General features: G+C 33.4%; 1 protein-coding gene across 1 annotated transcript in view; it reads right to left on the bottom strand.

The window, feature by feature from the left end:
• The window catches only part of LOC100371090 (RNA helicase MOV-10-like), a 46,356-nt gene extending 38,579 nt beyond the window's left edge, over nt 1–7,777 (bottom strand). Inside the window, exon 1 of the mRNA XM_085497189.1 lies at nt 7,589–7,777. The gene's annotated coding sequence lies outside the window, so the exon portion shown is untranslated. The remainder of the gene's footprint in view (nt 1–7,588) is intronic.
• Between the last annotated feature and the right edge of the window lie 6,184 nt (nt 7,778–13,961).

Below are 13,961 nucleotides of genomic sequence, written 5' to 3'. Positions count from 1 at the left end.
TACAAAGTAGAAACAGGGCATAAGGAGGTATTGGTGGGGAAAAGTCTTAAGTCAAAGCCCCGCCGGAACTGATCAGTTTTAGATGTTTTGATGTTAATTGACAAGTGATCTATGTGTTCTCCACGAGTTACTACTTTAACATCTCTGACACAGAGGTTGAGGTTTGGGTTGAAACTGTTGGTGGTACAAGCAAATTCGCTACAACGAAGAAAGCCAAAGAAAGCTAATAAAAAGGCAGCTTCCAACATGAGATCAAAGTATGGCCCGAAGACACCCTTACGGAGCAATTCGCATAAGCCTTTCAGAATGTCAAAGGTTATTGGCAAACGTGAAGATTGATAAACCTTCAGCGAGCACTCCTGAAATTTCAGATCACTGGTACCATGTTTTTGGATACATTCAATAAAATTGGGTTATTTATTTGATGTAACGAAACATGCATTCACAGCAGACGGAAATTCGTTTGAGATGTTACTGGATTTTTGTATTCAGTTTTCCATTTCAACCACCATCATCACTTAGTAAGCTGAGATCATGCATAAATGCACAGTGTAGTGCCACCAGAAAACCAATTGCTTGAGAATATTTTGCACCATTACACCATTTCAAATATTATATTAATTCACAGACAACAAAATAAAGATTTTCAATAACATATAAGTTTTCCCACAGTTGATGATTGTATGGCAATTACATGGCTTCACCAGTTTTACTCTGGAAGAAGTTGGAAACAGATAACAGGAAGGGGCTACATGGCTACATCTTTTTTTTTTTGAATTTGAATCAAGCATGATTGTTAAATTTTTTATTTTTACAAATGTCTATTTCAGGGCAACAGAAACAAAAACAATAAATGTGTAGGTAGGCATTTTAACAATTGCACTATTAATATTGGATGAAAACGTCATTACCGATATAAATCATAATTCTGTTCAAATTAAAAATAAGATCACATTTAATTTAGTCAGTTTTCATAATTAAATACATAATAACATGTACTTATAAATTTGAATAAGGTTCAACGGCTTTTTCATTTAGTGCCAGTTTATACACCATAAAACTTCTGGTTTAGGTGTCACACTCAAAGAGTGAAAGGCCTTTGGTTTGGCATCGCGAAATGTTGGAATTGAATCCCCCCCAAAAATTCAGTAAAGTTTACGAAAAGTAAAGTATTTTCTAAAAGAAGTTTCGAATAAATACAAACACGAATACATTGCTTAGTTGTTAGTACCGGTAGCAAATGATCACGGTAGCACAATCTGGTCATTCTGTGTTTCGCAAGTGAATAACTTACTTGTTTTCGAAGTATTGCAATTGTTTATTATTATTCAGTAATGATTATAATACGCACAAAAAAATAATTCGTTGAATTTTTATGAATTGGAAGTAATATTCAACTTAGTTTCATCGTAAACGAATGATTTCGGTCGAATGTAAATGCGATGCGATGCGATACCCCATTGTTGAAACGAAGCTTACCCATTCACGCTATTCACAATAAACATGATACTCTTGAATAGGTGTCAATGACTACGGTAAAATATAAATTAGACTCTTTTAGGCATCAGGAGTGAATGAAATATCCAAAACATTAAAAAAAAAAAATGCCGAAAAAACGGGCGATTTCACGGTCCGTTCACAGACTGTGGTCCGTTGCAGACTGCTCGACCGACCGTCCATACACGTGTTGTCACTGTACATCCGCCATGTTGAATCGCACAAGATCGCCAAAATCTTCATTGCAACTAACAGTTCAATGCTCACAACATAAAAAATACGAATATAATCATAGGCAACCTGCTATTATATAATGAATAAATTGATCGACACAGGGAAATTCTTCCCCCCCCCCACCCCTGAGTTGTGAATATTTCGGAAATCGTTACACAAGCAAAAGACCGGAAAACGATTTACCGGTACTTGAAAACTATGTCCTCGTGAATTAATCGTTCGTGTACAATAATTTGACAGGGTATACAATTCACAAACTAGTTTCGTAGATTAGAGACAATTGTTTGCTTTTTTTTGGTTTTTCACAAGAATATAAAGCTGGCAATCATCATAATATTCACGTCCGTACGTCACGAAATGTACACCAATCGTACCCCAATAAACTGGAAAACTTACCTTTGCAAACACGTCTCTTATGCCGCCTTCTTGAAGTTCTTGAAATCAAATAAAGTTACTAGTTCTTCTAGTAACGAGTGAATGAGACCACTGAGCCAAACAGAATACATGTATAAACAGTACTATAATAAATTGCACGCAATGGAGAAATCACGTGCCGTAATAACAGCAGCCTTACTCACAGATCTAATCTACTGTAAAATATTTTATTTCAGCTGGAATTATCATTCGCTGAAAAGACTTTTTCTGGGTGTTTTGTATTGAATTTATTTTCATTGATTTTTGACAAGTTGACTGTAAAATATAAGAAAAGGGTATATTCGCTGGATTTTATTTTAACTGAAACATTCCTTCAGCGAAAATAGCAAAAAAATGTTGCAAGCAAAAATAAAGTATTTTACAGTAATTAATTTATTCTGAGCATGCGCAGACGTTTTGTCAATGTTGCCGGGAGAGGCAATTTTTGATAAAATCGTGAAAAAGACCCACTTGGGATTTTCAGATCTGGAAAAAAAATTACGTGCATACTCGGAGGGGACATGTTCATCAACCTGCCAAGTTTCACTGATATCTGCTGTAGAATTTCTGAGAAAATGTTGGAGACGGAATTATGGACATAACCTGAATTATTAGTCCCCTTTTCAGGCTGCGCCTGAACAGGGACTAACAACCAAGGACCGGTTCCAGAGTGCTAGAAATGCTTGATTTTGCTCATTTTTCAGCACAAAAATGGCCACCATTCAGCCTTTCCAGATTGTGCAACAAATTGATGTGCATATGTATAATATTATGTATGATGTACATGTGAAGTTTGAATATAATTGGTCCAAGCATGTCTAAGATAAAGGTCCAGACGCACACACAGACACACAAAAGGTCAATCCATAAGCCGCCGTTTTCAGACTGTCTGAACTGAATTAGGAGATGAGTGGTTGCACCACGTGTGAGCAGGATTTGTGTTGATAAGTGATTTCCTCCACAAGCACAAATGTAAGTTTTGATCTGGTCACAGAATACTGACTTCGATACCTTAGAATTCCTCCATCTGTTAGTACATGATGGTCTGCACAACAAGTTGTCATTCATGTTAAGGTAGAAGCCTATAGTCATAATTTTTGATAAAATTTTAAAACCCGGATTTTTTAAATAATTCAGAACAACAAAAAGCACTCCATCATTAACAATCTTGACAAACACTGTCGTTTCTTGATTTATTCTAGTGATATCGGTAAAATAAAAGCAAGAGCAACCTATATTCTTCAAGCTGGTATTTTTTTTTAGATTTTATTTTTCATTCTGTTTGACTGTTTTTTTTTTCAAGTTTAAAAAATGTGAGCTGGCTGGAGCATTCATCCCTTGTGGTAATGAGTATTTTGAATTGGATTCTGGAAGCCAGTGTAGGAGTATTGGTATTATATGATCAAACTTTTTTGTGCGAGTAATGAGACAAGCAGCACTATTCTGCCAGTGGGCTCTTTGTAACAAGTTTACTTTATGCGTGTAAATGATTAATTACAATAAAAAATCCGCTTTACTAAAAATATAGAAAATTGTCTATTCATTATTTTATGAGTGGCTCTGTCGCTGTCTTAGATAATTATGAAATAATCTGTAAAGATAGACAGTCTGGAAATAACACATCAAAATGTAGGAGAGGTGGAGTTGCTGTTTTGTTCAAGGACAAATTTAAACATTTCATCACTAGAATTAACACAGAAAATAATATTAATGATATTCTCTGGTGTAAAATTGATAAAAAGCTATTTAACCGTAGCAGTGATTTATATATTGGCTGCATATATATACCTCCAGAAAACTCTTCTATTTATAAAAATAATGAAAGTGATAAATTCTTACTGCTTGAGAGGGATATAGCACATGTCTCTGCTAAAGGAGATGTTATCCTGTTAGGTGATTTCAACTCTAGAGTTGGCTTAATTAATGATTTAGTAAATGAAGAAAATAATAAACATATTCCCCTCCCTCTTAACTATATCGCTGACAACTTTAGAGAAAGACGTAGCATGGATAACAAAGCAAAAACAAACACTTACAAATTTGGTAGAAAATTAATTGAGCTTTGCATGGACAGTAACTTGATTATTCTCAATGGGCGCACCATTGGTGATTCATCTGGTAAATACACCTGCTACACAGCAAATGGGTGCAGTACCGTTGATTATGCAATCACATCTACTTTTATTTTTGAAAATGTTCAGTATCTCAAAGTGCATGACCTAACCTGCATCTCAGACCACTGCCCCATATCACTGTCTCTGTCTTTTAAAATTGATATTAACAATACGGTATTAACATAAAAAAACGTGAAGTCAAAATGGACATGAAACCACTACCAGCAAAATACATCTGGGACAGTGACGCAAAACTAAAATATAGGCAACTTCTTGAAATTGCTAAAGAAAACGAAATTAGCGACATTATAAACAAAATTGATTCAAACAATTGTGATGATGTTGTTACAGAATTTAGTGCTTTGCTGTCATCAGTCGCGGACAAAACTGTCAAAAAAATAACACCCAAAATTAGAAAAAAGAAAAAAAGAGAAACCAAATTATGGTTTGATAGATTATGCTGGGAAATTCGAAATGAACTTAAATCTGCTAGCAAATTGTTTCAGCAATATCCCCTTGATCCGTTCACCAGGGGAAAAAACTTTGTCATAAAAACAAAATATAAAAAATTAATTAAAAAGAAAAAATATGACTTAAAACAGCACCAGTTATCAAAGCTAAGTGATTCGGAAGGTGAACCATCAAAATTTTGGAAGCTGTTACGGAACTTAAACTCAGATTGTTTAGATAACAACAACAATTCAATTGAGCCCAATGAATGGCTGTCTTACTTTAAAAAGCTTTTAAACAATAACAATCTATCAACTGATTTAGAAACAAATCGCCTTAATAAAAACAATTTAAATGAAACTAGTCAAACTGATTGGACTGTTGAAAACAAAACAAACAGCAAAAATGATTTAAATGCCCAAATCACTATACCTGAAATCAAAAAAGCAATTAATCAACTTAAACTAAATAAAACATCAGGGGAGGACGAGCTCTGTAATGAAATGTTTAAATATGGTGAATTCTACATTCTTGAAGGGCTTCAAAAATTGTTTAGTCATATATATAATTCAGTCATTTTTCCAGCCAGTTGGAACACGAGCTTAGTCGTTCCTATTCACAAGTCAGGGTCTAAGACAATTCCTAATAACTACAGAGGGATTGCAGTATCTAGCTGCTTAGGAAAACTGTTTACCAGTATCCTGAACACTAGGCTAATAGCATACTTGGACAAACAAAATATTATTTCAAAGCATCAATTCGGTTTTAGGAAAAACTGCAGGACCACAGACAATCTCTTTATATTAAAAACAATTGTACAAAAATATCTCTATAATAATAGCCATTCAAAAGATATCATAACCTCAAAGTCTAACAAAATCTATGCTTGCTTCATAGATTTTAGAAAGGCGTTTGACAGTGTGTGGCATAATGGTCTCTATTTCAAACTCCATAAAAATGGCATATCAGGTAAAATGTTTGATATAATAAAAAACATGTACGAAAACAACAGGTACAGAATTAAAACAAAAGAGGGTTTAACTGAGAGCTTTAAATCAACAGTTGGAGTCAGACAAGGGTGCAATCTTAGCCCTACTCTTTTTAACATTTTCTTAAATGATCTACCTGACTGTTTCAACTCTGAAAACTGTGACTCCCCGGTTCTTGATAATTTAAAAGTAAGTTGTCTCCTATATGCAGATGATGTTGTCATTTTATCTAAATCTGCTAGGGGGCTACAAAACTGTTTAGACAACTTAAAAATATATACGTCAAAATAGCGCCTGGCTGTTAATACAGAGAAAACAAAGGTTATTGTATTCAATAAATCAAACAGAGCCCTGAGCAATAATATATTCTTCTTCGCTGAAAAAGGAATTGCCATAGTTAAGCAAATTAATTACCTGGGTATAACTATAAGTGCTAATGGCAAACATAAAGAGGGTATCAATAATTTAAAAAATAAAGGGATGAAAGCTCTCTTTGCTTTGAAATGCAAACTCGGTTATGACAACTCACTAAACATACCCCTCCAACTATCTTTATTTGACAAACTGATAAGACCAATTATTGTATATGGTAGTGATGTTTGGGGTGATGAAAGCACAACTACCGGTAAGTCTGCAATTGAGGATGTCCATCTTTCATTTTGTCGGTTCATTCTTGGTCTCTCAAAATTCACACCAAAAATGGCTGATTATGGTGAGCTAGGAAGGTACCCCATTGACTGTTTTATCAAGAAACAACAACTTAAATATTTCAACCGGGTAACAAACTCTGATAACACATTACTAAGAGAAGCCTACTTAGTAAACAAGAATGTAAAAAGTAAATGGTTTACAAGTGTAGAAACCCTCATTCAAGATTTAGATGTTGTCACCATTGTAAACTCAAGTGAAAAAATAATTAAGAAAAATTTTGACTTTATTCATAAAAAAATAAACAAATCATTTGAGAACCAATGAATCTTAGACATGCATGATAATAGAAAACAAACCTTGGCTAAAAACAAACTAAGAACATACAGACTTTTCAAACAAGATTTAAAAATTGAAAATTACCTAATTAATATGCAGAACCATGGTCTTAGAAGGTTAATTGCAAAATTCAGGACAAGCAACCATGACCTTAAAATTGAGAAAGGCAGACATAATAATGTGCCGCTGGATAAAAGAACATGTGATATGTGCAGCCAAAATATAGTTGAGGATGAGCATCATTTTGTAATGAAATGTCCAGCTTACAGTCACCATAGGGACAAATTATTCCTGACTGCACAAAATAAAATTCCAAATTTTGATATAGAAAATAGTCAGAATAAATTCATTTTGATTATGGCAAACCATACTCTGGCACCAGCCTTAGCTGTCTTCTTAAAAAACAGCTATGGAACAAAACAGCAACAACTATCAGTGTATTAGGCCACATTTTGTGTTCATTCTATATTCTGTATTCACCATTGGCTGCAAATTGTCTTTTTTTGTTTTTGACTTGTTTTATTATTTTTTTTAGAAAAGTTTTTATTTTTTGTTTTATTTTTTAGATTGTAGTTTTTTTTTTTTAATTTCTTTCTGTAAGACCCTTTTTATCCTTTCCTAAGGATTTTATGCGTCTAATAAAAAAATATCAAAATACGTCACACCATGACATCACTTAACCGTGATAGCATTGACGGTCCGCTGTCAGTGTATCAGTTACCTCCTCGTACTGAAGGTGTGTCCAAACGTACCTTTGATCGCGATGGTGACGACACATGATGCAGCACTGAAGAGCAGAGTCAGGAGGATTCAGTTCCCGGCCCTGGTCTAGAAAGCTTGCAAAAGCTTAGCGCTAAGTAACTAATTTATCGTCGCCGATTCTTGGTACACAATTCAACTTACCATACGAATTTCGAAGCAGATATATTGCATGTCGATCACTTCCAGATGGCAGATTAAACCTGAGACAGTATCATCTAATGTAAACGGCAGGTGGCGTGGCAACTGTTTGTACAAACTATTACTAGGTATACAGTCAGTAGTTCCTGGAAGACCCCGCCATGTTGATATACCAGTATCACAATTTTGGAGCGCCATCTAGCAAGACAATATTAGTTTATTTTGTTTTTCTATTTTTGGTGACTTTTGGGATCAAGTTACTTTTCACAGAATAGTCAATCTGTATCCGTGCTGGAAACAACCCTACATCACTGGTACGATAAGATATGATTTTATAACAAAATATGGTTCTTTTGTTTTGTTTTTAAAAATTGAATGATTAAATTTAGTTTTTTGTTGTTTGGGTAAATACAAGTAACACCAAAATAACAACAAATAATTTTATAAAGATAATTAGAGTAAACGAAATAAATAATGCTAAAACATTCTTTGTGAAGATTTGTTTCCAAATCTACCACTCCTAGTTTATAATGGTCAATCCATGAAGTAATAAAAATAATATTTAATTAAAACGTCCACTATAGCAGGTTGAGAAGCACAATTTATCCATAAAATAATTTATGATGACACCGGTAACAGTGACCAAACAAATTAATTAGTTCCAAATTTGTGTACCCCATAATTTTTAATTATTTAAAATATTTCTGAACACGAACTATTACTGGTTTTACTTTTTACAGGAACAAAACATTTGCACGCGGGCCTACCGATAGCTATATTATAGGACGCCCTCGCCGATGTACTAGTACCCTACATAGACATAATGAATGGGACTGGAAAGGTACAATTTAGGTTGATTTGATGTAAAAAAAAAAAATCAGTTCAATATTTATAAGTCGTCTACATCAACATAAACTGGTCAAGGGATTTTTTTTTTCATATATTTATTTAAATTATGTAATATTTACATATCAGTGTTACCTATCTAATGACAAGTGTTATACATACATAGTATATCTAATGACAATGATAAGTACAAGGTATACAGAGATGGGTTATGGCTCAGAAAATTGCTCATTTCTTACAGCAATCTTTTTAAGTTTTCACCCCACTTATTATTATGCGAGTTTAATTTGCCATTTTTGTTTTCAATAATATATTCAATGTATGAATATCTGAATATCATTTTTAAAATGTGTGAAATTAGGATTTTGATTTTTCCTTCAACACGTATAAATAAATTTGTTCCCACAAATTATTAGGAAATTCAGTAGTATTGAATAATCCTCATTTCCAAGAAGAATATCTTTGTTTGACAATGATCTCAATCTGAGGCCATTGGCAACATTTCTCAGCTGATTTGTAGTCACATCATAAATGTATGATTTGAGCGGTAATTGGAATTATATTTACCTTAGCTACAATGTATGAAGTTATCGTTGATAATGGCGGACTGACACTTCTACAGGTGAGTAGACAGCTCAGTAAACTTTTCCAAAATGTAGTAGTGTTGTTGACCCCGAAACAACTTTTAGGACTTTTCAGGCGTTTATACTGTTTACTGTTTGAATTATTGTCCAAACAAATCTTTTCACTAATTGATAATTTGAAGCATGTCTCATCGACTCTATATGTAAATCAATTAAATGTAGGAGAGGCACCAATCATTTGCCCTATATAAAAATGTGTATCGTTTTACCTTCTCCATAATAATGTTATACTACCACCAGAATTCAATTGAATTCAATTCAATTTCCTATGCAAATTTTACAATCGTGTAACATTCCAAATAATCGAAAATATTGCCGAATTAGAAGTTATGCTCCACCGTAATGTTCAAATCAGAGTTTCTCTGGATAACATAACCCAGCTGCGAACTGTTATATGGTCCTATAGTATCAATGTAATACTCATTGATACATGGAAGTAGTACATTACGTTATATCAGTTATATGGTCCTATAGTAGCAATGTAATACTCAGATACATGGAAGTAGTACATTACGATATAGCAGTTATGTCCTATAGTATCAATGTAATACTCATTGATACATGGAAGTAGTACATTACGTTATATCAGTTATATGGTTTTATAGTATCAATGTAATACTCATTGATACATGGAAGTAGTACATTACGATATAGCAGTTATGTCCTATAGTATCAATGTAATACTCATTGATACATGGAAGTAGTACATTACGTTATATGGTCCTATAGTGTCAATGTAATACTCATTGATACATGGAAGTAGTACATTACGTTATATCAGTTATATGGTCTTATAGTATCAATGTAATACTCATTGATACATGGAAGTAGTACATTACGATATATCAGTTAAATGGTCTTATAGTATCAATGTAATACTCATTGATACATGGAAGTAGTACATTACGTTATATGGTCTTATAGTATCAATGTAATACTCATTGATACATGGAAATAGTACATTACATTATATCAGTTATATGGTCCTATAGTATCAATGTAATACTCATTGATACATGGAAGTAGTACATTACGATATATCAGTTATATGGTCTTATAGTATCAATGTAATACTCATTGATACATGGAAGTAGTATGTTACATTATATCAGTTATATGGTCCTATAGTATCAATGTAATACTCATTGATACATGGAAGTATGTGCATTACGTTATATCAGTTATATGGTCTTATAGTATCAATGTAATACTCATTGATACATGGAAGTAGTACATTACGATATATCAGTTATATGGTCTTATAGTATCAATGTAATACTCATTGATACATGGAAGTAGTACGTTACATTATATCAGTTATATGGTCCTATAGTATCAATGTAATACTCATTGATACATGGAAGTAGTACATTACGTTATATCAGTTATATGGTCCTATAGTATCAATGTAATACTCATTGATACATGGAAGTAGTACATTACGTTATATCAGTTATATGGTCTTATAGTATCAATGTAATACTCATTGATACATGGAAATAGTACATTACATTATATCAGTTATATGGTCTTATAGTATCAATGTAATACTCATTGATACATGGAAGTAGTACGTTACGATATAGCAGTTATGTCCTATAGTATCAATGTAATACTCATTGATACATGGTAGTACATTACGTTATATCAGTTATATGGTCTTATAGTATCAATGTAATACTCATTGATACATGGAAGTAGTACATTACGTTATATCAGTTATATGGTCTTATAGTATCAATGTAATACTCATTGATACATGGAAGTAGTACATTACGATATAGCAGTTATGTCCTATAGTATCAATGTAATACTCATTGATACATGGAAGTAGTACATTACGTTATATGGTCCTATAGTGTCAATGTAATACTCATTGATACATGGAAGTAGTACATTACGTTATATCAGTTATATGGTCTTATAGTATCAATGTAATACTCATTGATACATGGAAGTAGTACATTACGATATATCAGTTAAATGGTCTTATAGTATCAATGTAATACTCATTGATACATGGAAGTAGTACATTACGTTATATGGTCTTATAGTATCAATGTAATACTCATTGATACATGGAAATAGTACATTACATTATATCAGTTATATGGTCCTATAGTATCAATGTAATACTCATTGATACATGGAAGTAGTACATTACGATATATCAGTTATATGGTCTTATAGTGTCAATGTAATACTCATTGATACATGGAAGTAGTACGTTACATTATATCAGTTATATGGTCCTATAGTATCAATGTAATACTCATTGATACATGGAAGTAGTACGTTACATTATATCAGTTATATGGTCCTATAGTATCAATGTAATACTCATTGATACATGGAAGTAGTACATTACGTTATATCAGTTATATGGTCCTATAGTATCAATGTAATACTCATTGATACATGGAAGTAGTACATTATGTTATATCAGTTATATGGTCCTATAGTATCAATGTAATACTCATTGATACATGGAAGTAGTACATTATGTTATATTAGTTATATGGTCCTATAGTATCAATGTAATACTCATTGATACATGGAAGTATGTGCATTACGTTATATCAGTTATATGATATTATATTATACACATAATTGTCACGTATTGCATATTCTGTGTTGTTCGCATGATTATCCCATGCATGTTCATGGGCCAAACAGCAGACATAAAATAAGTGTATCAGAGGTACACTACTTGAGGTTTACAACTACAGTGACATGATACCAACATCCAGTTACAATCTCGTTCTTGCATAAGAGTTCCAACTCAAAAAAATGCGAATGGGCATGCCCAAGGTAACTAGGATACTGGGATGTCCAAGTGGATCAAAATAGCTGCTCACGATATGAAGGATTACGATAACTATATTTTCTGTACATTACAAACCGCCTATGTCATGTCAGAAGGTCGTAGCATCAGTCTCGCTATCTACGAGATGAGACTTGAATGGGATCTTGACATGTCACCATACAGTACTATGCGTTGCAAACCCCAAGTAATGTACCTCTGGTGTCTTGAGGTTCAAAATCCAAAAATGAATATTTGTTTGAAAAAAACAAGCAGGCTCTCAGCTGAGATAGAATTAAAGAACTGAAGGTATACCTGAGGTACCTATATGTATTGTATCAAAGCAATCGGACTTGCTGTTTTCAACAAGAAGTCGAAAATATCACTTTTTACCGAAAATATTCATCAAAATTAGAAAATTGAAGATATCATCATGAAATGAACAAATCTGTATCAAGCAATAAGAATTGTAGTTTTCAAGAAGAAGTTGAAAAAGTGAAAAGTTGACACAGACTTGTATGATCAGCTCCACTCAACAAAGTCAACAGCGAAGCTAAAACGTCATTAATTTCAACCAAATTTCACAAAGAAGCCTACCGGGTAGGTTTTATTAACATGGGCATTTGCTGCAATGCAGACAAACTATAGAAAGTAATACAAAGAAGTAATATTATGCAGTTAGTAATCAGTACAGTTACATTGGAATCAAATATCCAAATGTGTAACTTCATACTGCTCTCTATAGATATACTTTGTGAGGGCACTTTCAGATACTACACCACTCTTGAACATGTGACCCATTGTCAAGGTGCTTGTTTCTGCAACTCGCACTTGGCCTTTAGTCGTTGTAGATCACCTTAAAATTTTTAAGATTTTATGCAGTTTAAGAAATTTTACATTCCAAATTATATCCCCTAATCATTTCTGGATTAATTTTAACCATTGAAGCAAAGTTTGAAAAGACAGACATACAGACAATAGACAATCTACTGTGCTGGATGTGTTGATATAATTTACAGAACAAAACAATTTTAGTTAATACAGATTTGGTTTCCTTTCATTATGCCAGAATTGGGTTTAGGCAGTTCTGAGTCTATCATAATACAGCTGAATTCATAGGCTTGAATATTGAGATCACTCTCAGTTTTATTCAAGTTTGAAAATGTTTCGATGCAAGAAATGTATTAGCCATATACTGGACACTGAATATACATATTGATAAGAACCACAACAACACAGCTAGTAAAGTCAACGAATGATGACACACACGAAAAGTCAGTACAGCCATACATGGCCATATCCTTGCTACAGCCACACATTTAAAGTTTGTGCATGTGTAACATGCATAGTGAGAACTGCCATACATATACATGTATCCTTGCTACAGCCCCATATGTAAAGTTTGTGTATGTGTGACATACATAGTGAGAACTGCCAAACATGTATCCTTGCTACAGCCCCACATTTAAAGTTTGTGTATGTGTAACATACATAGTGAGAACTGCCAAACATGTATCCTTGCTACAGCCCCTCATTTAAAGTTTGTGTATGTGTAACATAAAGTGAGAACTGCCAAACATGTATCCTTGCTACAGCCCCACATTTAGAGTTTGTGTATGTGTAACATACATAGTGAGAACTGCCAAACATGTATCCTTGCTACAGTCCCACATTTAGAGTTTGTGTATGTGTGACATACATAGTGAGAACTGCCAAACATGTATCCTTGCTACAGTCCCACATTTAGAGTTTGTGTATGTGTAACATAAAGTGAGAACTGCCAAACATGTATCCTTGTTACAGCCCCACATTTAGAGTTTGTGTATGTGTAACATACATAGTGAGAACTGCCAAACATGTATCCTTGCTACAGCCCCACATTTAGAGTTTGTGTATGTGTAACATACATAGTGAGAACTGCCAAACATGTATCCTTGCTACAGCCCCACATTTAAAGTTTGTGTATGTGTGACATACATAGTGAGAACTGCCAAACATGTATCCTTGCTACAGCCCCACATTTAGAGTTTGTGTATGTGTAACATACATAGTGAGAACTGCCAAACATGTATCCTTGCTACAG

This window comes from Saccoglossus kowalevskii, chromosome 3 (genome assembly GCF_978046115.1).
Source record: "Saccoglossus kowalevskii chromosome 3, keSacKowa6.1, whole genome shotgun sequence".
NCBI classification, from domain to species: domain Eukaryota; kingdom Metazoa; phylum Hemichordata; class Enteropneusta; family Harrimaniidae; genus Saccoglossus; species Saccoglossus kowalevskii.
This window is presented reverse-complemented; position numbering and strand designations above follow the sequence as displayed.